Raw genomic sequence first — 26,500 nt, 5'->3', positions numbered from 1 at the left:
GGTTTAGTGCCTGCCTTTGGCCCAGGATGTGACCCTGGGGTCCCGGGTTCGAGTCCTGCATCGGGCTCCTTGCATGGGCCTGCTTCTCCCTCTCCTGTGTCTCTGCCTCTCTCTCTGGATCTCATAAAAAAAAAATTTAAAAAAAAAAGCTCTAGGACGGTGCTCAGTGCTGCTCACTATCCAGCAAGTCGTGCCCGTTATTACCACCCGCCGTGCGTCGTGTTGCACATGCGATAAAGCCTCGTGTCCACGGCTAGACAATAAGCAAACCGAGGGCGAAGATCTTACTCTGCATTTTGAAATCCCCCAGCATCTTTAACCCAGTTTTTAAAGATTATTTGTTCACTGGTTGAAACAAAGGACTTCCACCCTGAAAGATTGGTTAGAAACCCCTCGGAACCTCTCTTTAAACAGCGATTCTAATCCTCCTCCTCCAGGACTGACCTGCTGTGTAAACACGCAAACCTAGGAAACCGGCACTGAGAGTGGGAAGCTCACTAGCGCAGGACGGCGGGCCGGGCCTCTATGAAGCAGCAAACTCATACGGACTCCAGAGAATTTTCCCCAAGGCAGCTGTTCCGTCTGATCTTGACTAGAATGTTTGCAGCTAATGAAGTGTTGCTCTGGTCTCAGCAGGACCCTGCAGGCCTCAGCCCCGCAGCCCCCCCTCCCCAGTAGTGCCCTGCAGTCGCCCAGACCACAAAGGCGGTGGAGCCTGGGGCAGGGGACGGGGGGAGGCCCCGCTCACCAGCCCCTCCGCCACTGCGGCCGCCTCCAGGAAGCCCTCAGGCCGCACCACTGACGCCTCCGAAGCACCCGGGGCCTCAAACTCCCCCAAATCGGACTGCTCCGTGCCCGGGGAGGGCAGCCCTGAAGGAGGGCAGCTCTGAGGGACACAGGCCTGCAAGGCGTTCACCGCCCCCCTTCCTTCCCTCCAGCCCTCCTCCTCATCCAGTGCTCTCTGTGCCGACATCATAGTTACTCGGAGGGCTGGGCACCGCAAACACAGAGGAAATGAGCCCTGGCCCGCCCTCAGGACGGTGCCTTCCAGGGAGAGAGAGAGCAACCATGGCCCGATGTATACAGTTGGCCCTTGAGCTGCAACTGGTTTGACCTTCTAGGTCCACTTGCATGTGGATTTTCTTCAGTGCAACAGCCTAAATATCTTTTCTCCTCCTTGGGACTTTCTGGGCCTTTCTCTAGCTTAGGGCCTTGTAAGAATACAGCGTACGATGCACAGAGCATACGAAACCTGTGTGCGTCAACTGCCCATGCGGTCACTCAAGCTTCTGATCAGCAATAGCCTGCAGTAGTTAAGTTCTGGGGGAGTCGGAAGTTCCACGTGGGTTTTCAGCACAGGGGTGGGAACTCCTGACCCCAACAATGTTCAAGAGTCAGCTGCACTGTGCTAAACAGATACCGACGTGTGCCGAGGAGAAGAGAACAAAACAATAGGGAAGAGCAGGATATAACATGTTATGGGGCCAAAAGGAAGGGTGGGATTATAGACGGGTAGCTAAGAACTCCCTCAGGGAGAAGCTCCTGTTTGAGTCTGAAGGGTGTCAGAGAGCCAGCCTTGCAGATGCATGGGGAAAGGCACTCAAGGCAGCATTAAATGCAAAGGTCCTGTGGCAGATCAGGGCTGGCATGTTGGGAAACATCAAGGAAGCCTAACATTCACGGGAATAGATGCAAGAAACAAAAGCCAAGAGGAGCAGGGAGCGAGATGTATGCTTCTGACACGTACATCTTGATCAATCACAGAGAAAAGTGCCCCATCCACCAAATTTTCATTCACTCAAAACTCTGCAGTATTTTTCAAACTATTGAAAATATTCAAATTTTCAATATTTCAAAAAATGCATGTCTCTATATTTCAAGAGAACAACAAAAAGGACAAAAAGCTAACATGCAAAAGAAAAGAAAAAAAAAAGCCGACGTATTTGCCTGGGGAAAAAATCCTAAGGTTCCATTAATAAAAATGAAAACTGTTTGTGGCTTTGAGTGTAAGTTTTTTTTGAACTGGGACCAAGCATCACAATAAAGAACACAGCTTAGCACCGCAGGCAACTGGATGTGCAACAATGCTATAAAAAGACGTCACGCTGGCGTAAAAGAATAACACGTAGGATTACAGGAGACAAGAGCATCGGGATTTACCGCAGGGACAGTTCTTTAAATGTTGCAATGCCCCAAAGGTCTTTGGCAAATTTAAATGCCAAGTTGGCTAATGCAACATCCAGACCACACGTCCTTCCCGCCCAACCAGCTTCTCAACATGAATAAGACGCTATCAACCAAGATGGGTGACACAGCAGGGTTTGGGGGTGGTACCTGGGGCTCTGCTGTCTTCCAGTTGCCTTCAGTCCTAATCAGCCAGTTTCATGCATCATGACAAGAGTTTTCCAATGAAAAAAAACCATAAATTCTAAGCAGTTCAGTGCAGGGACTCAGCGCGCTTAGGGACACATAGTCTGTATCACCCAGGCAGTTCGGCACGGGCTACGGGGCATCGCCTGAGGCCTGGCTAACGGAGTACAGCTGTCATCAATGCCAGCCCACAGTCCTTCCCCCGCAGGTCCCGCGAGGCCACACCCACCCCCCACCCACAAAACGGACAAACTCCTGTTGGTGGGTCATTCCAAGACTACCTGGTTGGGAATTACCAGGAGGAAAACTATAAGAAGTCAGTGGGGCTAAAGTGATCGACCTGATAAAGAATAGCAAGGAAAGAAGTGACCCGAACTTCAGAAAGGGAAGGAACCAGAGGAGCAAAAAGGATTTTTGAGGAGAGGTGATCCAGAACTGCATGAGTTAGGAGAGAAGCAAGAGAACTTTTAGAGACATTACTTAGCATTTCTAGAAATATACATTAAATCCCTATTAATGTTCTTTGAAAAGGGCAAATACAAAAAAATAAAAATAAAATAAATAAATACATAAATACATAAATAAATTAGAAAAGGGCAAATACAGGTTGAAATTTGGAAATACTTCTTACATTAGCTTCTGAACTGTGTTCCTCTGAATAGTAAATGGCATGAAGTACTCTTAGAACTAGACGCGGGGAAAGAGCTTAATCTATGGACAGAAAAAAAATGCAGTGAATTCTTCATGTGACATGATACATTCTGCATTATCAAGGGCCGTGATGTATTCTAAAACAAAGCACGGCGAAGATTACAGGGGAAATCCCGACCAGCGTCCCCTGCCCTGCCTCAAACACTGACGCCGGTTATTCAGCAGATGTTAATAATCACATGCCAAATTTGCTCCCACACTACCTAAAAAAGCAGAAATATGGGCAAAGATTCATTCTGTCCTGCATTTTTCCAGTCTCACCAAAGAGCCCAAGTAACAAAAACTTGCTCCCCTGCCGCGGTATTCCCCAGTGATCCAGAAGTTTCTACTCAGTTGACCTAAGGATAAAAAGGATTTTCTCTCAAGGATCATGAATCTAACCAGTCCCTCCTTCTCCCCTCCAAAAGACAACCTATCAGGCAGGTTCAGAGGAGGGTAGTCAGACATCCTTCAAAAGCAAAAGCTTTTCTACTCACCAAGAAGTTTCTGATCAAAGAGGATTCCTAAATAATATAAAATATGCCCCACTGGTGAGTTAGTCAACTAAAAGATTTGGTTGCACAAGGAAGTGAATAAATTCTCCATTCTAACCATAAAATAACTATTTGAGACTCTATTAATGATTATACCAGAATTCCATTTAAGTTATATAAAATTTTAAGAATTAAGTGGAGAAACAGACCTATAAGTAGCATAAGAACTAAAGACTGAGATGATCTGAGAAGATCCTCTAAAACCAAAGGAAAGAAGCAAAGACTGAAACGCTGCTTTATAACACTATGTCATATCCAAACATCTGCTTATGTAGAATGGTTTCTGTTCTCTGTCTTGTGTTTTTTTCCTACTTTCTTGATTTTTCCAAAAGGGTAACCTATAAAGTCCACAATCAAGAAGGAAAAAAAAAAAAACGAGGTTTTAAAAAATGCACAGAAAAGACAAAATGTACCTTTAGAATGTTATCAATGAGTGTGCCTGAGGGATAAATTGCTCTTCACATGTCATTTTTCTGTATTTTCTGAAGCTTCTAGAATGAGAGTGTAGTGATTTATAATGAAAAACAAATTTTAAAAAGACAAATTATTAAAATGTCAAAGGACTAAAATGTTTATTAAGGGCCAAAATATACAAATAGCTAATATGATCCGGAAAGAGCATGAACCATCGAGTAGGTACCTTTCACAGTTGAACAATCGACATGGTCTATACCGGCACGTCTCATCTTTGAGCATGTCTTCTGTTCAAGTTCTTACACCACCTTGAGGGGGTGTTGAAAACACAGGGATGCAGCCCAAGAAGGTGCACTTTGAACAAGCTCTTGGGCGATCCTGATGCTGCCAATCTGCAGCCCAGGTTTGAAGCAACGGGATGTCAGTAGAGCTGGGCCTGTGTTCTCCCCTGAAGCATGCCCAGCTCATTCTAGACTGAGCAAAAGAGCAAATGAACTCAGAATTCCACCTTCTTTCAAAGTTCTATATATATTTTTTAAAGATTTTATTTATTTATTCATGAGAGACACAGAGAGAGAGGCAGAGACGCAGGCAAAGGGAGAAGCAGGCTCCCTGCGAGGGAGCCCGACGGGGCTCACGCCCTGGGCCGAAGGTGGACGCTCACCCGGTGAGCCACCCAGGTGCCCTTCTTTCAAAGTTCGAAAGCAAGAGCACAGAGTCCTCTCTCTAGTCAACCCTTGAAGATTAAATCCTTAGTTATGTCCTATAAAAGGGGGGGGGGGTGTCAATGAAATTAAGATAATCATGATTGCAGGAGCTAACGGGTTTGTTGCCAACAGCCTCCGAACACCCTAGAACTCACAAGCATGCCAAACCCCTTGGTGGTGGTTTTCAACGACAGCATGTCCTTCAGTGATTCTGTTAGCCGCCTAGGAATAGGAGGCCGTCCACGGATTCAGAATCCATCACTCGAAAGGACACAAAACAAGGCGAACGTGCCCTCCATGAGCTCACCTGGTGCTGACAGGTGCCTCTGAGACCCCGGAGCCCCGGGCAAGGGGTGGACAGGGAAGGAATCAGGACGGTGCCTGCCAGTAGATGCCCAGCCTCATACGGGCGGCCTCCCTGGGGGTCCCTCAGGAGCTACCAGCATAAGCCACAGGAGGAGCCTGAAAGCCCCAAGGAATGACTTGGGCCCATAGCCGGCGTCCCCCCATCCGGCAGCAGAGGGTGGCCGCGGGGACTCCTGCCACCCGAAGCAAGGAGGAGGGTACGTGCCCGAGACCTCCGAGTTCTGCGCGGTGGATCAGAACCTCAGCAGGAAAGCAGCCTCGGGAGCTCTAGAGAAGGCCACGGAGGACTCACCGCTGCCAAACACGGCTTGCCACTGTCCCCATGGCCGTCATTTCCCGCCTGCAGCGCACCAGGCACGCCCGGGGGCAGCGCTGGGGCCACCGGCTCCAGGCCTTCCCTGCTGGTCACCTGCTGTGTGGCCTCCAAGCTCTGCCTCCAACGCCTTTACTTCCTCTGCTATGGAACAAGATGAGGGGACGACGCACTTGACAAGTGCCCTCCTGGCAGCCCCATAGTCGCGGCCGCCCTGGAGATGCTCACGGGGACGGTGGTCAACGGGCCTCTTACTAAGGCCTCAGCAGACGGGGTGACGCGCCGTGCAAAGCTGTGCAAAGCACGGGATCTTTAGCAATAGCTCCCCTTCCGCTGAACCCGGGTTCGGTGGCAGATGCTACCCATAAAGTCACTGATAAACCAATACTGAATGCGCTCCTTTGTGAGTCACTGCTTCATTCACTGAGATGTATTTTTGCACAACCACAGCCCCAACGACAGACGGTGGCTTCACAAGGAGAAGAGATACCAGGAAACGCCCCTCGCTGTATTTCCATAACCTCAACATCCAGCACTGAAAGCTCGGGTAAGTAAAATCGGGCTGAACGGCCTTACCAATGAGGTAGTTCGCTGCTGCTGAAAACCATGTTTTAGAAGGTTAATTAGTAACATAATCTGGGCATGTGAGGAAAGCTGGTTGCAGAACATTCTGTAGGTAAAACAGTATAATCTGATTTTGCAAATCTATGTGGGCATAAAAAATACTCATTAAATGGTAGCTATTATATTTTACATCTATTAGGGCCCCAGCCCTTTTCTTACATGTTTGAGTAAGCTATATATTCAAGTTATAACACATATCGATCATTTATGTGTCACAAATTTAAATTTTTTTTTTTATTTTTTTATTTATGATAGTCACAGAGAGAGAGAGAGAGAGAGGCAGAGACACAGGCGGAGGGAGAAGCAGGCTCCATGCACCGGAAGCCTGATGTGGGATTCGATCCCGGGTCTCCAGGATCGCGCCCCGGGCCAAAGGCAGGCACCAAACCGCTGCGCCACCCAGGGATCCTTATGTGTCACAAATTTAATGCGAATTTTCACAGTCTGTTGTCTCTTCATTTATATAGAAGTTTTCAATTTTATTTATTTATTTTTTTAAAGGCCAGAGCTCTATTTTTATTTTTTTAAAGATTTTATTTATTTATTCATGAGAGACACAGAGAGAGAGGCAGAGGGAGAAGCAGGCTCCATGCAGGGAGCTCGATGTGGGACTCGATCCCGGGTCTCCAGGGTCACGCCCTGGGCCGAAGGCGGTGCTAAACCGCTGAGCCACCCAGGCTGCCCCGAAGTTTTCGATTTTAATCTATTCAAGTCTACTTGTTTTTTGTTTCACTGGTTATTTCTTTTGCATTCAAGCCACGAAAACTGTCGTTCCTATGCAGACCTAATAAACATTTTCTGCCAGTTTTTCTATAATTTGATATGCAATATTCAACTCTCTGTGTAGTTTATTTATAAGATACGGTAATACTTGGTGGGGTCCAAAGTGACATCTTCTTATGTGCAAAGCATTTATTAAATAATTAAATAATTCTTCCTCATTGACTTTTGTTTTTTTTTACTTATTTTGAAAACTTTAGCACGCTGCTGTTACATGCAGTCAGGAAGTTATTCCAGTCCCCTTTTTAAATGAAAAGTACAAAAACCTCAAAGTAAAAACCCAAATATACACAGTAGTTTCATAAGAAATCTCAGTAAGAGATTATAAACAAATCAAATGACCATCAGGGCATTTTGCCTTCATTTCAGGCATCAGTCCACTAAGCAATAATTCCTATTTGAAATCAGTTCTTCCCATTCAGTGGAAGGCTCTGAGAATGCATTTGTAGGGCCTATGAGCACACGGTAGCTGAGTCTCCAACTGCTGTCTGAATTCTCTGCTCATTATTGTGGAGGGGCTACTTCTTGGGTGACAGGCAATATTATTCTAACCCTAATATACCTGAATATAATGCCACTTGGCCTGAAAACACTGAAAGTTGAAGAATTCATGACTTGATTTAGTCAAGATTTAGAACTATCATTTTCACTCTATTGATTTTTCCTCCAAATATATTAGAAACCTACCGTATGTAATATATACTATGTAAACTTGGACTTGTTTTTTTCCCTTAATGTCTGCATCTTGCCATTCCCTTTAAGATATAAGCTGCTAGAAAGTAAAGGCTGCGTTTGTTGGAGAAGGAAGGAAAGAAGGAAGGAAGGAAGGGCGGGCTCATTTGCTGAGCCTTGCCCACAACAGACACCCAGGAAAGCCTGCCAAGATCAACAATTATTTTAGTGTTTCATCCATAAACGATGCTTAAAGAAAAAAAATTATATATATATATAATACATAAATATAAAAATATTTTATAATTCTATTAAATAAAAATATAAAAATATTTATATATAAAAACATATATAAATATATATATATAGGGGATCCCTGGGTGGCTCAGCGGTTTCGCGCCTGCCCTTGGCCAGGGCACAATCCGGGAGTCCCGGGATTGAGTCCCACGTCGGGCTCCCTGCATGGAGCCTGCTTCTCCCTCTGCCTGTGTCTCTGCCTCTCTCTCTCTCTCTGTGTCTATCATAAATAAGTAAAAATTTAAAATATATATATATATATATATAACTAAATGTTTTCATCTGAATTCATCTCTCCTACCAAGTAACATGGACAGATTTTTGCCATCAACTCACACCCTGAAGCGTAAGACATGATGATCTTTCATTTGCATAGCTACGACTCATCATTACCAGCCCTATTTTTTTGACTCAACAAAATAGAATTGCACCATTAGGATTGCAGCATGTCTGTTCTTGCAGTGACTATTTTGAATTGTGCTTTTTAGTAGCAACCACTTTAAGGGGGGAAAAAAATGTACCTTCTAAAGTGTACACTTGGCTTGGTTTTAGAGACTGAGCTTGCCTGGGTTCGTTTGCCTGTTGCTTTTCCACGTAGGGAAGGAATGTCTGAGAGAGGTTCCCCTGGAGAGAGGCAGCTGATGAGAGTCCTCAGCCTTGTGATCTCTTTCTAATCCTCTCCAACCATCAACGCACTAGTTCTCTAGACACTGTCACCACCACCATCATCGTTATCATCAGTGCTACAATTTACCGAGCACTTTATATGTCAGTCACACTGCTGAATGTTTATTTCCAGCGTTATTTTCATTACCAGAAAATTCTAGAACATAATTCCAACCGGTATCTTTAAAAATTGCCCGATTTGATATCATACTTAAGTGTGATTTTAGAGATCTTGCTTAATTGTTTAATCCAAGGAATGACTAGCATATTAAGAAGTTCGCTATTTCGTGTCATAGTACGCTTATATTCTCATACATAAAGCAGAGAAGTCTAACCTGTAAGAACATCTCTCTGCCCTGCTTCTCTCGTTTCTGTTGGAGAAGAATGGATGCGTTTGTCACGTGGCAAAAGGAGGCCCAGGAAGAGCAAGAGAGATTATCTTACATGTTGGCAAAGCAACCATATCCGACTCCTCCCTCGGTCCCCATCCTGCTCCGGAGCTGTCTGGAAGAACGAGGTATGTTGCTTACTCCTAACTACCAACCAGGCCGCCTCTCCTGTGCCCCCTGCCCAGCATTTGCTGGGGGCGTCCCCTGGAGAGGCACGCTCACCTCACCCGAGGGTCCCAGGGAGTAGGAAGCAAATGCCAAGGAGCCCAGGAAAAAATAGAACTCCTTCCACTGCATCCAGAGACAGAGAGAGACAGAGAGACAGATCTAAAAACACATAGAAACACACGGTTCATTCTTGAGCTTAAACAGCGAAGTCGTATCGTAGCTGTTGACGTCTGCTATGAACAGGTCCGAGCGAATCATCGGGAAGGCTGAGAGGCTGCAGAGCCTTCCTCTGCCCGTCTTCACCCTTTCGGAGGTATTACGGGAGAATATGTCCAAGCCCATTTCATCCCGCGGAGTCTAAAGTCAAACCCACATCAATACATTTTCCCCTAAAATGTGTGGTCTCCTCCAAAGACTCGAACAAGAGCAAGCATTCGCAAGGCCTGGGGAGGGCGCAGGGACACCAGATCACTGCAGCCCCCGTGGTTCAGGTTCGCCCACGTTGGGCGCTGACTGCCCCGCAGGTGCTCCTTCTTGGAAGTTGCAGGTGCTCCCTCTTGGAAGTTGCAGCTGCAGGAGGCACCAGAGCAGTCTATGGTCCCTCACACTGCTGGCCCCAAGCTGCAACCCTCCCTGTGTTGATTGCCCTGCACCAAGGGGACTCTGTGGCTCCTCCCGCTGATGGGGATCAAAATAATCCCCTGTCTGTGATTTTGGGCCTGGCCTGTGAATGGCTTCGGCTGGAAGGAATCCAGGCAGTAGGACGCCCCTGCAGGCTTCTTCTTACCCCTTCTAGCTCCACAGACGCCCCGTGGAAGAGCTGCCCCACATAGCTGCTGTCCTCGGAGTGGATCCCACCTGAGGCAGGTGAAAGCCCAGTGTGCGTTCCCAGCTGGTGGGAGCCTGAAGCACAGCCGCTCAGTGGAGCCCGGTTGGGCCCAGCCCAGCCCGGAGGGGGGGAGGGGGGCGCGTGCGACTGCATGAGCCTCAGCAAATAACTGCTGTTCTAAGCCCCCGTGTCCCCGGGTATTTTTTACACGGCATTTTTACGGCCAGAGCCAAGTGATACACAGTCTAAAGAGGCCACTCATGAGAAACACACTGTGGCCCCACCCCCCAAACAATAAATTTTAATAGGTGCTTACTCTGCACCCATTTGTGTAAGCCCTTGAGCGAGTCCACTTATTCATTCCTCACAAGAACCCTGTAAGGCAGGGAGGATTTTTATCCCTGTTTGAAAGACGAGGCAAGAGAGGCACAGTGAAGTCCCCTACCCGCAGCCCGAAGGTGGCAAAGGCGGGGCTGCCCCCCCCCCCCCCCCACCAGCCTCGCACCCTCCTACCCTGAGCTGCCTGATCCTGCCGGGTGGAATCCACACTGACGAGCAGTCGGGAAACTAGCCCAGGTCCCTCCCAGCCTAGGCCCAGCTCATCCTGCCAGGCTCTGCTCCGTCCCCGTCCCTCACCGGCCTCTGTGCGGGCCCCAAGCTCCCCAACTCCCCGGCACCCACCACCCAGATGGCCCTGCGCTCCTTTGTGCGCCCTCGGGGTCATCCTGCAGGCCGCAGGTCCTGGGCTCGCCTGCAGCACCTGCCTCCTGCCTGTCCGGCTGCTCACCCTGGGCCCCCGCCCACCTGCAGGAGCTCCCCCCGCAAAGCCCGGAGCACCGCGCACCAGCACCGCCAGCTCCCTGGGGCAGCCCTGCGACAAGCGCGGGGCCAGCACAGGGGGCCCGTTACAAAGCGGGTGAGGGGCAGGGACGTGAGGTACCCGTGGGTGCAGACACGGGCCCGAGTCCCCTCCGACACGGCAAGCCCTGGCTCCCGACAAACCCCCATCGCATCCTCCGCATCCCTGGCTCCCGCCATATGTCCTTCCCCTGGCACCCCACCCCTGTGGCCATTGGAAACCGGGGACCAAGGCTCCAGGCCCGACGCTCAGTGGCCGCGAGGGGTGCCCGGGCTCAGGTCGTGGAGGAGGCTGGTGGGCATGCAGGTAGGTCCCCAGGTGGAAGGAGCAGATGCCCGGCCAGGCGAGGACGTGGTGTGGGGCCAAGGCCCCAGAACCCAGACCCGCCGGCACCCGGGCCAGGCCGCCTCTCCCAGCCACGGGGTCCAGTTCGGGCTGCGCAGCCCGACAGCACCTGCCACCTGCGGGCAGCTGGCAGGTCCCGGGCGGAGGCCACCTGCACCAGCCGGGCTGGTCTCGGAGCCTTGGGGAAGCTACGGGGACAGGAGGGCAGCAGTCGGCCCCTGGGGTCCAAGGCCAGCACCCCACACCCAGCCCCGTCCTCCACCGCAGCACCACTGTCCCTGCTCCCAGTGTCGCCTGAGAAAGGTGGGAGACGCCAGGGTGATGGGTGTTCCTCTATCCCTGCACAAGCACCCAGGAGGTCGGTGTTACAGACGCCCGGGATGCAAGAGCCACAGGATCTTCGAGATCAGGCCCCCGAGGAGTTTTTAGACATCTAGTGACCACTTGGTTCAGACGATCACTTGTAGAAGCATAAATAGGAAAGGGGAAACTGAGGCTGCTCCCTTTGGGAGGCAGGGGCCAGGGACCCCAACTGTTGGCGTGGGCACAGCCTCCGAGATGGCTCAGAGGAGGCTGGGGAACTTGGGTGGGACAACAAAGGTGGAGGCCAGAGCCACCCCCTGCGCCTGGTTCAGAGGGGTGAGGGGACCCCATCCGAGGCCACATGGTCTGAAGGCAGCAGGACCAAGAGCAGGACTCAGGTCCTGGCTGCCAGCCCAAACACTCTTTCCCCCCACAGAGCCACCCCCCTTTCTGGAAAGGGCCCTCTACACGCCAGCCTCCCCGCACCCCCACCAGCAAGTCCAGGGCCACCGTAGGGCTGAGACCCAGGTCAAGTGACTTCAAGATGGTGCATCTTACTGTGCAGGGAAGGCTCTGCCGCTGTAAACACCAATCCACCCGGCCCTCCCCTCCCCACCCCACTGACCCCCTGTTCCATGGCCTACGAGCTGCTCCAGATCTGCTCCCATCTCCTTTGGTTTTCCGTTGCAATCTCCCAGCACCAAATCAAGTGCTGCGATTCTCCAATTTGCCCGGTTTGTCCCCACACAGTATTTGTGTCTGGTCTTAAAACGCTAATTTCATTTTAGAAGCCTGCGAGGAGAGAAGCCAACATTTAATCGTAGGGACTGGAGGGGACTGTGCAAACCGCTTACGAGGCACAAATAGAGTAGTTATTTTCCTATTTCCCTTCTGATTGAATTGGCTGCTGTATCATATGCAGTAAACAGTATGAACCAGAAAGCAGCCCTGCATCCTTATCTCACCCCCTCACATAATCTAAAGGAAAAAATGCATTGCAATAAAAGAGGAAAAAAGGCAAGGAGAACTTCATATTTGTTTAAAAGTTAATTAAACTTGAAAGGTTTGTGGGGACAATTCATTTTCTTCTGTAGCCTGAGACCATAAGGTTTGCATTCGTTTTACCACTGGAATGATAAAAAGTAACCTGATGTTATTTTAATTGTAATAATAAATAATAAAACTGGAATAAAAGGTCTCTTTTTAAATAGCAAAATAAAAATGGAAGCTTACGTACCATACAATGCTGACTTAACTTATAAAATAAAAACTAAACTTTGTTAAGGTGTACGCCTATTTCATTGCTTTTGTTTTTTTGTTTGTTTTTCATTGCTTTTGTTAATGACACTTTCATTCTTTTCTGGAAAGATGACTTTGCAGCAAGCATGCAGGTGGGACTTTATATGCATCCTAGTGAATCTTCCTTATTGACGAGATTAAACTGGAATGCGCTCTTTACAAAGAAAATTCAAACTACAATGAAACAGCACAGGAGGCCTCCAGCAAGCTTTCTGGGTAACCCAGCTGTGGAGATGGACAATGTCCCCATCCTTATCATTTCCACGTCAGAAGTGCCCACCAAAAGGACAATGCCGGGTGGTCTTCACAGTCAAGAGGAAGCAGGAATCCTAGATGAACCCTACTGAAGATGAGCACCGAGGCTGGCGTTGTATTACCAGATGCAACAAATGGAGCCAAGAAGCGGGCTAGACAAGGATTGTCTCCCCAGAAAATGGTGTGTGTGTGTGTGTGTGTGTGTGTGTGTGTGTGTGAAAGAGAGAGAGAGAGAGAGAGAACATTTCAGAAAAAGAAGAGCTGCTGATAAGAGAAAAGAGTAACTGTTGAACAAGATAAGAGGTGACTCCTAGTGAAAAAGATGGAATTGGATGAAAGGATTTCCAGGCCTCCAGTTCTAAAATTCCTTGATTCTATGGAGTAAAAAGTGAAAGCTCCATCAGCAAATTGAAACCCAGAAACTCTCAGGGGGAAGCCCACACCTCTTACTTGTTTCCTTCTGACAGATTACCCTGGATGGGAACCACTTGCCGGAATATTAAACTTCCTGTTTCCTATCTGTCTCCCCCAAGATTTCCCCATGAGCACCCTGAAGATAAGGTGTGTGTTTAACTCATCTTTCTGATCCCAGCATGGTACCCGAAGCACATAATGGGCAGCCAAACATATGGAAAGGTAGGATGGAAAAACTAGCAGGGAAAAATTAAGTTTTATTTTTAAGTAATGATCGCTTATATCCTAGGAAGCATTAATCAAACTCCTTGGCACCTAGATGTTACATAAATAGATTCTTCAATTAAAATACATTTTTTTCCCTATTAACTACCAGGCCAAGCCTCCAAATGCACAGAAAAAAAGGAATTTTTGTTTGTTTCTTCCCTAGGAGAAAACAATCAGCAACTCCTGCTCCTTCATTCAGATTCTTATAGTATAAAAACAGGCATCAAAAACTAGCACAGGGATGCCTGGGGGGCCTAGTGGTTGAGCATCTGCCTTCGGCTCAGGGTGTGACCCCAGGGTCCTGGGATCGAGTCCCATGTGGGGCTCCCTGCATGGAGCCTGCTTCTCCCTCTGCCTGTGTTGTCTCTGCCTCTCTCAGTGAGTCTCTCATGAATAAATAAAATAATAAAATCTTTTAAAAAAAAACTAGCATAAACAATATTGGCCACTTTGTTAAATGGGAACTGACATAGGAACAAGACCAGGATGTCTGCTCTCATGACTTCTATTCAACATCGTATTGTTGCTTCTAGCCACGGCAAGTAGGCAAGAAAAAGAAATAAAAGCATCCATATTGGAAAGAAGTAAAACTATCTCTCTTTGCAGATGACATTATCTTCTCTATAGAAAATCCTAGTTAATTCCCTAAAACACTATAGATCATCTAGTCACCAAGTTCAGCAAGGTTTCAAGATACGTGATCAAAACATAAGACAACTGCATTTTTATGCACTACCAACAAATAGTTTAAAAATGAAGTTAAGACAATTTCATTTACACTGCACCAGAAAAAATTAAATGCAAATGCTCAGTAATGAATTTAACAAAGGAAGTACAAGACTTAAACACTAAAGTTACCAAACATCACTAAAAGAAATTAGAGAAGACCTAAACAACTGGAAAATAACCTGTGTTCATTACCAAAAAACTTAACATTGTTAAAATGGCAATAATCCTCAAACTGATCTGTAGATTTAATGTGATCCCTATCAAATCCCAGTGGCTTTTTGCAGAAATTAACAAACTAATCTTAAAATTCTTATGAAAATATAAGAGACCCAGGATAGGCAAAACAATCCTGAACAAGAACAAAGTTGGAAAACTTACATTTCCCACTAACAACACTGCTACAAAGTGACAATAATCAAGACTGTGTGATACGGGCATAAGGATAGGGCTACAGATCAACAGAACAGAATTGAGAGCACAGAAGTAAATTATATATTTATGGTCAAACTGATTTTTGACAGGCTATGACAATCAATGGGGGAAAGAATACTCTTTTTTGGTACATGGTGCTGGGACAACGGGATAATTACACGCAAAAGAATACATTTGGATCCCTAACTCACACCATATATAAAAATTAACTCAAAACAGACCAAATATCTAAATGGAAGAGCTAAAACTATAGAACTCTTAGAAGAAAATATAGGTGTAAACCTTTGTAATTTTGGATGAGACAATGGTTTCTTAGGTATGACACCAAAAGCACAAGTGAAAAAAAGAAAAAAGCCAATAGAATGTTATCAAGATTCAAACTTCTGTATTCCAAAGGATACTATCAAGGGAATGAAAAGACAACCTATGGAATGAGAGATTATATCTGCAAATCATATATCTGATAAGAGTCTAGTACCCAGAATATTAGTTATATATTCTACAATAAAAAGACAATTCTACAATTGAATTCTACAATGTAGAATTCTACAATTCTACAATTAAAAGACAAACATCCTGATTAAAAACTGGCAAAGGGTCTGAGAAGACATTTCTCCAAAGATCTACAAATGGCCAATAAGCATATGAAAGAGTCTCAACATCATAGGTTATTAGGAAAATGCAAACTGGAACCACAAAGAGATACCATTTCATACCCACTAAGATGGCCATAAGCATGAGGACAGACAATAAAAGTTTTGGTGAGGACGGGGAGAAACTGGGATCCTCACCACGTTGCTGGTAAGAATGTAAAATGGTACAGCAGCTTTGGAAACAGTTTGGTAGTTCCTCAAAAAGTTAAACAGGATAAGCATATGATCCAGCAATTCCACACCTAGGTGTATAAACCTAAGACAACCGGAAGACACGTGTCCACACAAAAACTGGTACATGAATGTACATAGAAACATTACTTATAATAGTCCCAAAATTGGAAGCTTCCCAAATCTCCATCAAGATGAATAAACAGAAAGTGTTATATCCGTACTATAGAATATTTTTCAGCCATAAAAAAGAATGAAGGACTGATTTATGCTATAACCTTGAAAACATTATTAACCTTAAAATCTTGAAAACATTATGTGAAATAAAAGAAGCTAAACACAAAAGGTCACATACTGAATGATTCCATGCATAGGAAATGTCCAGAACAGGCAAATCCATAGAAATAGAAAGTAAATTAATGGCTACCGGGGGTTGAGAGAAGGAGGCAATGGGGAATGATTACTAATGAGTATAAGACTTCTTCGCGAAATTGTTAAAACATTTCGGAATTAGATAATGACGATAATTCACAACTTAGTGAACATACTAAAACCGCTGAAGTGCATACCTTAAAAGTATATAATTTTATGAAATGGGTGTTTCTCTCAATTTAAAAATTTAAAATACACAATTTTATGGAATGTGTGTTTCTCTCAATTTAAAAATTTAAAATATACAATTTTATGGAATGTGTGTTTCTCTCAATTCAAATATTTTAATGGTGAGATCCCTGCATACACTGCTAGTGAAGATGCTCACTGGTAAAACGTCCTGAAAGACAGTTTTGAAAACAGGTATCAAATTTGATCCCAAATTCTAAGAACGTATCCTCTGTGAATAATTATTAACATCACCACTTAAGTTATAAGGATGAGCTGCAAGGTAGCATATAAGATGAGAATATTGGAAATGCCCTGCGGGGGAAGAGCGGGCCCCCTGCCAGCTGAGCGAGCCCCGACCCCGGCCTCCCTGGCTGAGCTGGGGCTGCGGCCGCCGCAAGGTGCCCCAGGCAGGAACGCCACTCGGCCTGCTGCTCGGCCCAAAGGTCAGCACGTTGTCAAGAGCAAACGCTTTTCACATTGTTTCATGCTTTTGACAGATTACCAGAGCGACAAGGAGGCTGTTTCCGGGGCGCCTGGTGGCTCAGTTGGTCAAGCGTCTGCTCCAGCTCAGGTCATGACCCCGGGGGCCCTGGATCGAGTCCTGTGGCACCGGCTTCCTGCTGGGCAGGCACCTGCTGCGCCCTCTGCTCCTGCCCCTCCCCCGACTCACACTCACTCACTCTCTCAAATGAATAAAACCTTTTTTTTTTTTTCTTTAAAAAGGCTGTCTCTGTTCATTTTGTCCAGATCCATAGTTGCTTCATGGGGTCCTCATAAATCCTCCACACCTGGCCCAAAGCCAGTCATGCTGCTGCCCTAATACAGATTTTAACAAATCATGATCCCCGTCCTGGAGGTGGCTGGGGGAAGAGGAACTCAAGAGTTTAGGTGATAAAATAGATTATGAACTAATCTATGATTATGAAAACATGATTATGAAACATTATGAAACATTATGAAAGATTATGAAAACATGAACTGTTTTCTGGAGGCAAGACGGGAATATAAAGCTAGAGCCTTAAAAACATTATTTCATTATTTTAGGTATTTAATTGTGTCACTTCTAGAATTTCTATTCTAAGGAAATCATTGCAGACCTGCACAGAGATTTAGCTACAAGAATGCACATGACAAGAGTTGTCTATAATAGTAAAAAGCTGAGTTCAAGCTAAACGTGCAAGGTACAGCCTCATGAGGAAATACGCTGGCCATTAAAAATAATGTTGTGGGGACGGCTGTGGGGCTCAGCGGTTGAGCGTCTGCCTTCAGCTCAGAGCATGACCCAGGGGTCCCAGGATCGAGTCCTGCATCGGGCTCCCTGCGTGGATCCTGCTTCTCCCTCTGCCTATGTCTCTGCCTGTCTCTCTCTCTCTCTGTCTCTCGTGAATAAATTTTTTAAAAAATTAAAAATGCATAAAAAATAAAAATAATGTTGTACAGGAATATATGATGGCATGGAAAATGATTTTAAAGGTCAAGCTTTAAAAAAAGAGTTTTAATACAGTTGAAAGGGATCATTTCATTTTTGTAAACATATATAGATACGCACATATATAGACAAACATGCTCAGAAGAAACGAGAATGGTTCAACAGTGACTATCTGTGTGGTGGGAAAACAGCTGATGGGGGGGACAATCTGTCCTTTTCCACATTTTCTACAATGAACATGTATCACCCTGGTAGTAAAAAAAAAAACCAAAAAGATACTCTTTTGAAAAAGGTGAAATCATCTAATTTCAGATGGGAAATCTTTTTACTTAGGACTTGAAATAAAGTCCTCACGTGGTTGAGTGTGTTTACACTTAGCTCTGAGCTTCCTGGCTGCCGAGGCAAAAAGGGAACTATACGGAGTCATCTAGATGGACCTGTTTTAGGTCGCCTCTGCCCCCGGGGACTGCAAGACCGGAGCCCACCTCTCCGCAATCCGGATCCCTCCCGTACAGGCCGGGCGGTGGGGCCCCGGGCCTCACTGCTGTCCTCCGGCTGTGATCAGAGGAGCCGCCCCCGCCACAGGACACGGAACACCCCCCCCCCCCCCCCGTCTTCTCCATAACGTTCTTCCATCCCTGTTCTTCACCACAGAACACGTTCCCCGAATGTCCCCAGTGCGACACCAGTGAGGCAGCCTCTGACCTTTATGCAGTATTTGATGGTGTCACTGTTTCTTCACTGTATGAAGAAGGACACTCAGAAGGGCCTCAGGATGGAGTCAGTCTCGGAGAGTGGTAGATGCAGCACGCTTTGAGAATGCACGTTTCTTTTTTAAAGATTTTATTTATTTATTCATGAGAGACACAGAGAGAGGCCGAGACCCAGGCAGAGGGAGCAGCAGGCTCCCTGCGGGGAGCCTGGTGCAGGACTCAATCCCGGGACCCCGGGGTCACGCCCTGAGCCCAAGGCAGGGGCTCCACCGCTGAGCCCCCTGGGTGCCTCCCGAGAAAGTACATTTCTTAATAATAGGTCTGCTCAGGAGACCTCAGAGAAGAGACAGTAGGAAAAGTTGGGTCAGTGGCTATGGATCGCTGCTTGGAGACTTCCATCGGGTTTTAGAGCAAGACCCCAGTGTTGCTAAAGCTAACGCTGCCAGCCCTGAACTTGCCTCCAGAAAGCTGAGCCTCGCTAGGAGGAGAGGGAGCTTCCAGAACACACACGACCTCCCGGTCAGAGGCAGAGCCCCGGAGGCGGAGGCATGGGATGGGGCTGGGGGCTGCGCCTATTACCCCCTGTGCATGGCCAACCTCGCTATAGAAATCATGTAAGTTAGATCCTCCTCTACATCCCACCTACAGTTCTCCCAAGCCCCATGGATCCAAGTCACTCCCAGAGGCAGCAGAGATTTTGCAGGGCGTGGGAGGCTACTAAAATAGCGCACTCCTCCCTCCAAATGCCCCCCCAACACCTTCCACTCCATGTGTCTGATGCTTATCTCCAAGGCCCAAATCAAGTCTTTCCTACCCCCCGTGTGGCCTTCCTTTCCCCTGCGGCCTCCAGGAGCACCTACCCACCGCATACCCACGGACACCCACTTTGCGGGTCACGTGTCCCTGGTCAGGCTGCAGGCTGTAAAACACGAGGCATCTCACTGGCGCCTGACACCGCGTGCGTCTTACGCATGGGCACTTGTCTAAGGGGACAAGTTCATCTAACCCGCCCAGCTTATCTACTTCCCAAAGCAAACACATGGCTGTCAAGCCCTGTGCTCCTAAGCAGATAAGTTGATAGCACCACTGTCAGCAGAGCAATAGTGCTAAAAGTCCAGCGTTTCTTGACTGGGAATACAGCTTTCTAGAGCTATTGCAACAAATTAATTTTGTTGTGCTGACCACCAGGGACAGAAAGAAGGAAATATTCTTCTTGGGGATCTCTGGGTGGCTCAGCAGTTTAGCGCCTGCCTCCAGCCCAGGGTGTGACCCCGGGGTCCGGGGATCTAGTCCCACATCAGGCTCCCTGCAGGGAGCCTGCTTCTCCCTCTTCCTGAGTCTCTGCCTTTCTCGCTCTCTGTGTCTCTCATGAATAAATAAAATCTTTAAAAAAAATTTTTTTAAATTTCTTCTTGACGTCTACGGCATTCACCATCTTTCAGAAAATAAACATACACACATAGCTAATTAGGATAATGCATTATCAATAGGGCAAAAGTGGGAGGACACATAACAATCACAAAGCCCTCAACAGTGTTCCTCAAGAGATGGCTGCAATTCCCATCCCACTGAGATTGGGCCACACAGCTGGATACAGTGTCTACCAAAAGACAAGGCTCCCTTCCTCTGCTCTGCACAGATCTGCCCACCTGAAGAGCCCCAGTCTCTGCACGCAGCCACTGATTTGCAGAACATGCCACACAGTGCAGCCCAACTAGTGTGTGACACTGGCCAGAGCCGTGGGGAAGCTGAAACATGGCCAAAGGAAGCAGCGTGACACCAGGCCAAGCTGAGGTACCAGGACAGCTGTCCTGAAACCTTTGCAATGGGAGCTTGTCTAGTGAAAGACGGGCTGGAGAAACATCTTCCACACTGCAAAAAAACAACCCGTTGGTGGGTCGTAAAATCAATTCAGAGGTACAAGACTTACAGTAAATTTTGTTTCATAAAATGTCTGTCGTGAGTATGAGCGTGTATACGTGCACGCGTGTATGCACGTGTGAACACGTCCTGCGTCATGCACACAGATACTTGTCAAAACAGTCTGTGAGGCTGAAAATCAAATTATTTGAGATATTATAGAAGGAGTCATTTCAATTCAATAGAAGGAAAACATCTCTAACAAATAAAACTATCTCATGCTGAGGTTTATCATTTTGAACGGCAGAGAGTTTGCAGCCCCTGAGAGACTTCAAGCAGTGCCAAAGCCATAGACTGACATGGAGGATATTCATTTTAGTAGAAAGTTAAATGAGATGAACTCTGTTTTCTCCCCATTCTATGACACTATCAGTCTAGATCAAAGGCAATCAAGTATTCCTGAAGGCACAATTTGGAGAAAATAACCCCATGGAGTCACAAGGGTGAATGTATACAGCCTCAAATTTTATTTGATGGTTTATGCTGGAATAGCATCTCTGTGATGGGGAAAACTGTTAGGGAGACTTAGACCAGGGTTCTCAGCCTAGATAGACATCAGAATTACCTGTGGAGCATTTAAAAGATACCCATGCTTGGATCCCCAAATATATCAATTAAAACACTGGGGCCCCAAATTTGTATTTTGTTTAATGTTCTTTAGGCCAGAGTTGAAAACCACTGATTTAAAGGTACAAAATGTATAAATGGCATTTTATAAAGCACAGAGGGAAGGGAAACAGCCTCAGGATTTACATGAAGAGCCTCACTCCCATGCTCACAACAAATAAAAAACAAGATAAATGGCAAGTCCAGAACTTTCTTGAATCCACTGAAACTTGAGGTCACAGGGAAACAAACTAGCCCTAAATCTAAGGAGAACCAGACACCTATAGGAAGAGGGGAGACAAGCACGTATTTACCTGAGGCAGATGCACCTGGACACTGGCTAACAGGCATCAAGTAGCAAATAACAACAGAATACTGCTGGAAAGGTGGAAGAGCATGGAGCCAGACCACTGTGAGGCTAAAGGAAGACCTAAGACTGACACTGAGATAGACATTAGACAAAATTCTCTAGCACACCAGCCCCAACTCTAAACTCAAAGTATCACAAGAAGAACTAGAAGTGGGTGGTGCACGGAGAAGAACCATACCAACAACAAACTTCTAATTCAGTTCAAATCCTGATTAGAGTGATCAAGCCCCCACACTCATGGTCTAGCAGAAATAGAAAGGCACTCCCATTTCCAGACATAAGAACTATTTATTTTAGACTCCCATGTCCTACACAGGGTGTCCAGTTCTCAACAAAACATAGAGAGCATACAAGAAGCAAGAAAAGGGGCACCTGGGTGGCTCAGTGGTTCAGCATCTGCCTTTAGCTCAGGTCATGATCCTGGGGTCCTGGGATCAACTCCCACATCGGGCTCCCCGCAGGAAGCCTGCTTCTCCCTCTGCTTATGCTTCTGCCTCTCTCTCTGTGTCTCTCATGAAAAAATAAATAATTTTTTTTAAGAAAAGTCAAGAAAAAGACATCCCTGCCACATGGTGGCAATGAATTGAACCAAACTCAGATATAACACAGATGTTGAAGGTATCAGACACTAAATTTTAAATAACTTTAATTGTAAAATACCCTAATAGAAAGAGTGGGCAACATGAAAGATTAACTGTTGAATTTTAACAGAAAGATAGGAACTTTAAGGGAGAATAAAATGGAAAAAGAGAGAATAAAATGGAAAAACGTGAAAAGCTGAACAGAGTAACAGAAATGCAGACGGCTTTCAACATTCCTAGATTAGCAGATTTGACACAGTTGAGGAAAGAGTCAGTGATCTTGAGAACAGGTCAACAGGACTATCCACACTAAAACAAGAAGAAACAAAAGGAAGAATGAAACAAAAATTAAGAGTGTTCAACAGCTGTGGAACAAATTAAAATTTCCAATCTAGGTGTAATCAAGTTTTAGAAGGAGAAAAGAGAACAGAGCAAAAGAAATATTTTATGAAATAACCGTTGAGAATTTTCTAAAATTAATGACAGGCACCAAACCACAGGTCCAAGAAGCTCAAGAACATCAAGCAGGATGAGTACCAAGAATGTGCATACATGTGCACGTTAAGACAGCTTAAACCAAAGACAAAAAGAATATTGAATGCAGTGGTATAAAAATAAAACATTAAGTATAAAAGAACAGAGATAAGGATTATAGAAGTCATCTTGTCAGTAGCATGCAATGTTAGAAGCCAATGAAGCAATATCTTTAAGGTGCTTAAAGAAAAAATAAACTGTCACTCAAAATTCCATACCCAGTAAAAATATCTTTCAAAAATAAAGGAGAAAAAGAACTGGCATAGACAAACAAAAACTAAGAGAATTCATGGCCAGGACACCTACACTATGAGAAATGCTAAATGAAGCTTTTCAGGCAGAAGTAATACAATGTCAGAAAGCTGGATCTACACAAAGACATGAAAAGTGCTGGAAATGGAATAAATGAAAGTCAAAAGCAATTCATCTTTTTTTCTTATTTTTAATTGCTATAAAATATAACTGAATGTTTAAAGCAGGAGTCAGCAAAGTATGATTTACAAACCAAATCCAGCCCATAGTCTCCTTTAGTATGACCTATAAGCTAAGAATAATTTTTATATTCTTTAAGTGTTGTTTATAAAAAAAAAAAAAAAAGAAAGAAAGAAAGAAATTATCCAACAGAGACCAAATATTGCCTCAAAGCCAAAAATATTTACTTTCTGGGCTTTTAGACAAAAAATTTGCTAACCCCTGGTCTAAAAAATAACAGCAATGTTTTATTTACAATATACGTAAAAGGGAGATGATAGTAACAATAAACATGAAAGATAGAAGGATTGGAAACATACAGCTGTTAAGATCCTTATACTACATGGGAAATAGTATAAAGACCGGATGACTGACAGCCTTGAACGGAGGCCCAGGTTGTCTACACCGTCCTGTGGACTTGGTTTAGGTGGCAGTGAGCAAGGGCAGAGAGGGTGCAGGGGACTGGTCCTATTTTTATCTGCTGAGAACACACTTTTCAGGGGGAAGTGGCCCTCCCCAGTCTCCATCACCTGAACTTGAGCTGAACTAATCGCCTGGGCCCTGGTGGCTCCTGGGTAGTCACTCCTCCTCAGGACACCCACTCCCTGTATCCTGAGGTGGCTTGGCCCCGCTTTGGTCTAGTACATCAGTAAGATACGCTATGAGGACGATACAGCTGGAAGAGGAGCAAGCCCCCACCCCTGCCCTCTCTGAAGGAGCAGACAACCTCGAGGGTCCCGGTACTATTTACCCTCCACACTAAAAATCAGTCAACACAGCAGGTGAAAAGCCCCAAAATACGTATGAGCAAGAATGAGCCTCCCCACCTCATCCTATGAGCCCCTGGATGCAGCTATACCTGAGGCCAAAACTGTCAGCCTTTTTCATTTCGGCGACCACATTTCTAATACTGCATTCAGGTGATTCTCAAGGGACCAACACCCAACTCAAAAGAACTCTGACAAACACAGTGGAGAATGATGCCAGCCGGCCCGTGACACCCCTGGGTGTGGGGCCTATGTCCTGGCACCTGTCCATCGTCTGTCCCTAGGATGGCAGCAGGAGCTAAAGCAGCCTGCACGCAGCCTAGCAGTGAACCAGTCAGTGATTTAAAAACAAATGCCAGGGATGCCCGGGGGCTCCGGGGTTGAGCACGTGCCTTGGCCCAGGGTGTGACCCGGGGTCACGGGATCGGGTCCCCTGTCCAGCTCCTTGCGTGGGGCCTGCTGCTTCCTCTGCCTGTCTCTGCCTCTCTCTCTTTGTGTCTCTCGTGAAGAAATAAATAAAATCTTAAAAAAAAAAAACAAAAACGAATGCCAGCCCTGAACCCCCATGCACACTCCTCACCCCCACCCCCGGGCTTCCCCCCAAGGAGGGTCATCTGAGCCTCTGAGGATCCCCCTCCTGTTGGGAGGCGCGGAGACCCTGGGAGGAGACCAGGGCTGCGTGACCACGCAGGGAAAGTGCACAGGACCTTCCCCAGCTCTGGGCCGTGTGCTTTAGGGACATCAGGTAACTTAAAGCTATTTTAACGCTCAAAATGCCCATTTTGGGGCAGCCCGGGGGGTCTCAGGGGTTTAGCGCCACCTTCAGCCCAGGGAGTGACCCCGGGTCACGGGATCGAGTCCCGCGTCGGGCTCCCTGCATGGAGCCTGCTTCTCCCTCTGCCTGGGTCTCAGCCTCTCTCTGTGTCTCATGAATAAGGAAATAAAATCTTTTTTTTAAAAAAATGCCCATTTTGCTTTCGGGGAAACTGAGCATCCGCGAGGTCACGCTGCGCAAGGCCAAGCGGCTGGCAACTAGAATTTGGGCGGCGCTCGAGGGCTTTCCCCGCTCCCCCTCGGGCCGCTGGCTGCTGGCGGGTGCAGGCGCCCCAAGCCCCAAGCCCCGGGGCACAGGCCGCCGCCCTCCAGCCTCCGAGCGACCCCGCCCCCAGCCCGGGGCCCCGCCGCCTGCGCCGGTCTCCTCCTCCGCAGCAGCGCGCGGGGGGCGGGGCCAGGAGGGGGCGGAGCCGGAGGGGGCGGGGCCAGGAGGGGCGGGGCCCCGGGGCGGGGCCAGGAGGGTGCGGAGCCCGGCGGGGCGGGGCCAGGAGGGGGCGGGGCCTGGATGGGGCGGGGGCTGGATGGGGCGGGACCGGGAGGACCCGGCGCCAACCCCTGTGCAGAGCCGCGGGCGCACAGGGAGCTGCCCTCCGCTCCCGCCGCCCGGACACACAGCCCCCGCCCAGAGCCCCCCCTGCAGTCCCGCCGCCCGGACACCCCCCTACCCGGACACACACACACCCCCGCTCGGACCCCCCGCAGCCCCGCCCGGAGCCCCCCTGCCCGGACCCCTCGCAGCCCCGGACCCCCTCCCCCGCGGCCCCGCGCTCTCCGCAGCGCCCCCGCCCCGCCAGCACCACGCCAGCCGTGCTCGGCGGCGCCCTGGCCACGCAGGAGCCCCGCCCGGTGCAGATGTTCCCAGGTGTTGGGCCCGCGGACCCCGCTCACCTGCGCCGCCCGGCCTGTGGGCGCCCCCGCCCGGCTCCGGCTCCGGCTCCCGCTCCGGCTCCCGCTCCGGCTCCGGCTCCCGCTCCGGCTCCCGCTCCCGCTCCGGCTCCCCGCCTGGGTCCGAGCTGCGGCCGCGCGGGGCGGGGCCCACGGGGGCGGCTCCTCCCCGCCGAGCACCTGGGGCGCGCGCACCGACCGGCCGGGACAGGTGGGGCCCCTGGGAACCTGGGGGTCCTCCGCCGGGTCGCGGGGGCGCGGGCGAGCTGCCGTCGGCCCAGCCAGCGACCCGGCGGCGGACCGCGGGGAGGCCAGCCCCCCGCTGGGGGGAGGGGTGCAACCCGAGAGGCGGCGCCGAGCCCGGTGACAGCGCTGGGGCCGCGCGCACAGGTGCGGCCGCCCGGCCCTGGGGAGGCGGCCCCTCCCGACGTCCCCGCCGAGCCTCCGCGCCTCGGCCGACCCCAACCCTGCGGTGAAAGGAGCTGAAGGTCCGTACGGCCGCTCCGGATGCGAGCGGAGGAGCCCCCGCCGTGGCCGCGGAGCCCGCACCCCCTGACGCCGGGCCGCGCTCGAGCCCCCGACGCCCGCTGCACGGCGGGCTCCTGAGTCCCTGCAGGCCCGGGGCCGCGCGCACCGCCTCGCCTGCTCCTGCGGGAGCCCAGAGCCGGGCCCAGGCTCCCCGGCCCCTGCGGCAGCTGGCTGGGGGGACGCCGGCACCCCCGGGCATCCCCCTAAGCCGCCCGGCAAACCGCTGCCTTCCCACGACGTCACGGGCAGGGGTACCCCGAATACAAGGCTGTCCCGCCAGCTGGCACCTGTGCACACTGCCCAGTTGGTACGACCCGCCCGGATCCCACCCCGCCGCGGGTAGCAGAGCCGAGCCTGGGGCGTTCGAGGTGCTGCTGGGCCCTGAGGCGGGAATAGGACCCCCACGGAAGGGCAGCCCGGGGCCCAGCGGCTTAGCGCCGCCTGCAGCCCAGGGCGTGACCCGGGGTCCCGGGGTCCAGTCCTGCATCGGGCTCCCCGCAGGGACCCTTCTCCCTCTGCCTGGGTCTCTGCCTCTCTCTCTCTGTGTCTCTCATGAATCAATAAATAAAATCTTAAAAAAAAAAAAAAAAGACCTCCCACGGAAATGGGGATAGGATTTGGCCCCCTGCTGAGATCTCTAGTCCGTCTTTCCAGGCCTCTCAGAGAGCTAGTGTCATATGAGCCACCCACACG

The 26,500-nt window shown here is 48.6% G+C and overlaps 1 protein-coding gene across 10 annotated transcripts in view; it reads right to left on the bottom strand.

Moving 5' to 3' along the window:
* The window catches only part of LYPD6B (LY6/PLAUR domain containing 6B), a 169,257-nt gene extending 142,998 nt beyond the window's left edge, over positions 1–26,259 (bottom strand). For 6 of the 10 annotated variants that reach the window (XR_012001520.1, XR_012001523.1, XR_012001519.1 and 3 more), the window contains exon 1: positions 25,283–26,259. The gene's annotated coding sequence lies outside the window, so the exon portion shown is untranslated. The remainder of the gene's footprint in view (positions 1–25,282) is intronic. The other 4 variants (XM_072757732.1, XM_072757731.1, XM_072757734.1 and 1 more) reach the window with 2 other exon arrangements.
* Between the last annotated feature and the right edge of the window lie 241 nt (positions 26,260–26,500).

The sequence above is a fragment of the Vulpes vulpes genome, chromosome 5 (assembly GCF_048418805.1).
Source record: "Vulpes vulpes isolate BD-2025 chromosome 5, VulVul3, whole genome shotgun sequence".
Classification (NCBI taxonomy): domain Eukaryota; kingdom Metazoa; phylum Chordata; class Mammalia; order Carnivora; family Canidae; genus Vulpes; species Vulpes vulpes.
The sequence above is the reverse complement of the archived record's forward strand: the minus strand, read 5'-3'. Positions and strand labels throughout refer to the sequence as shown.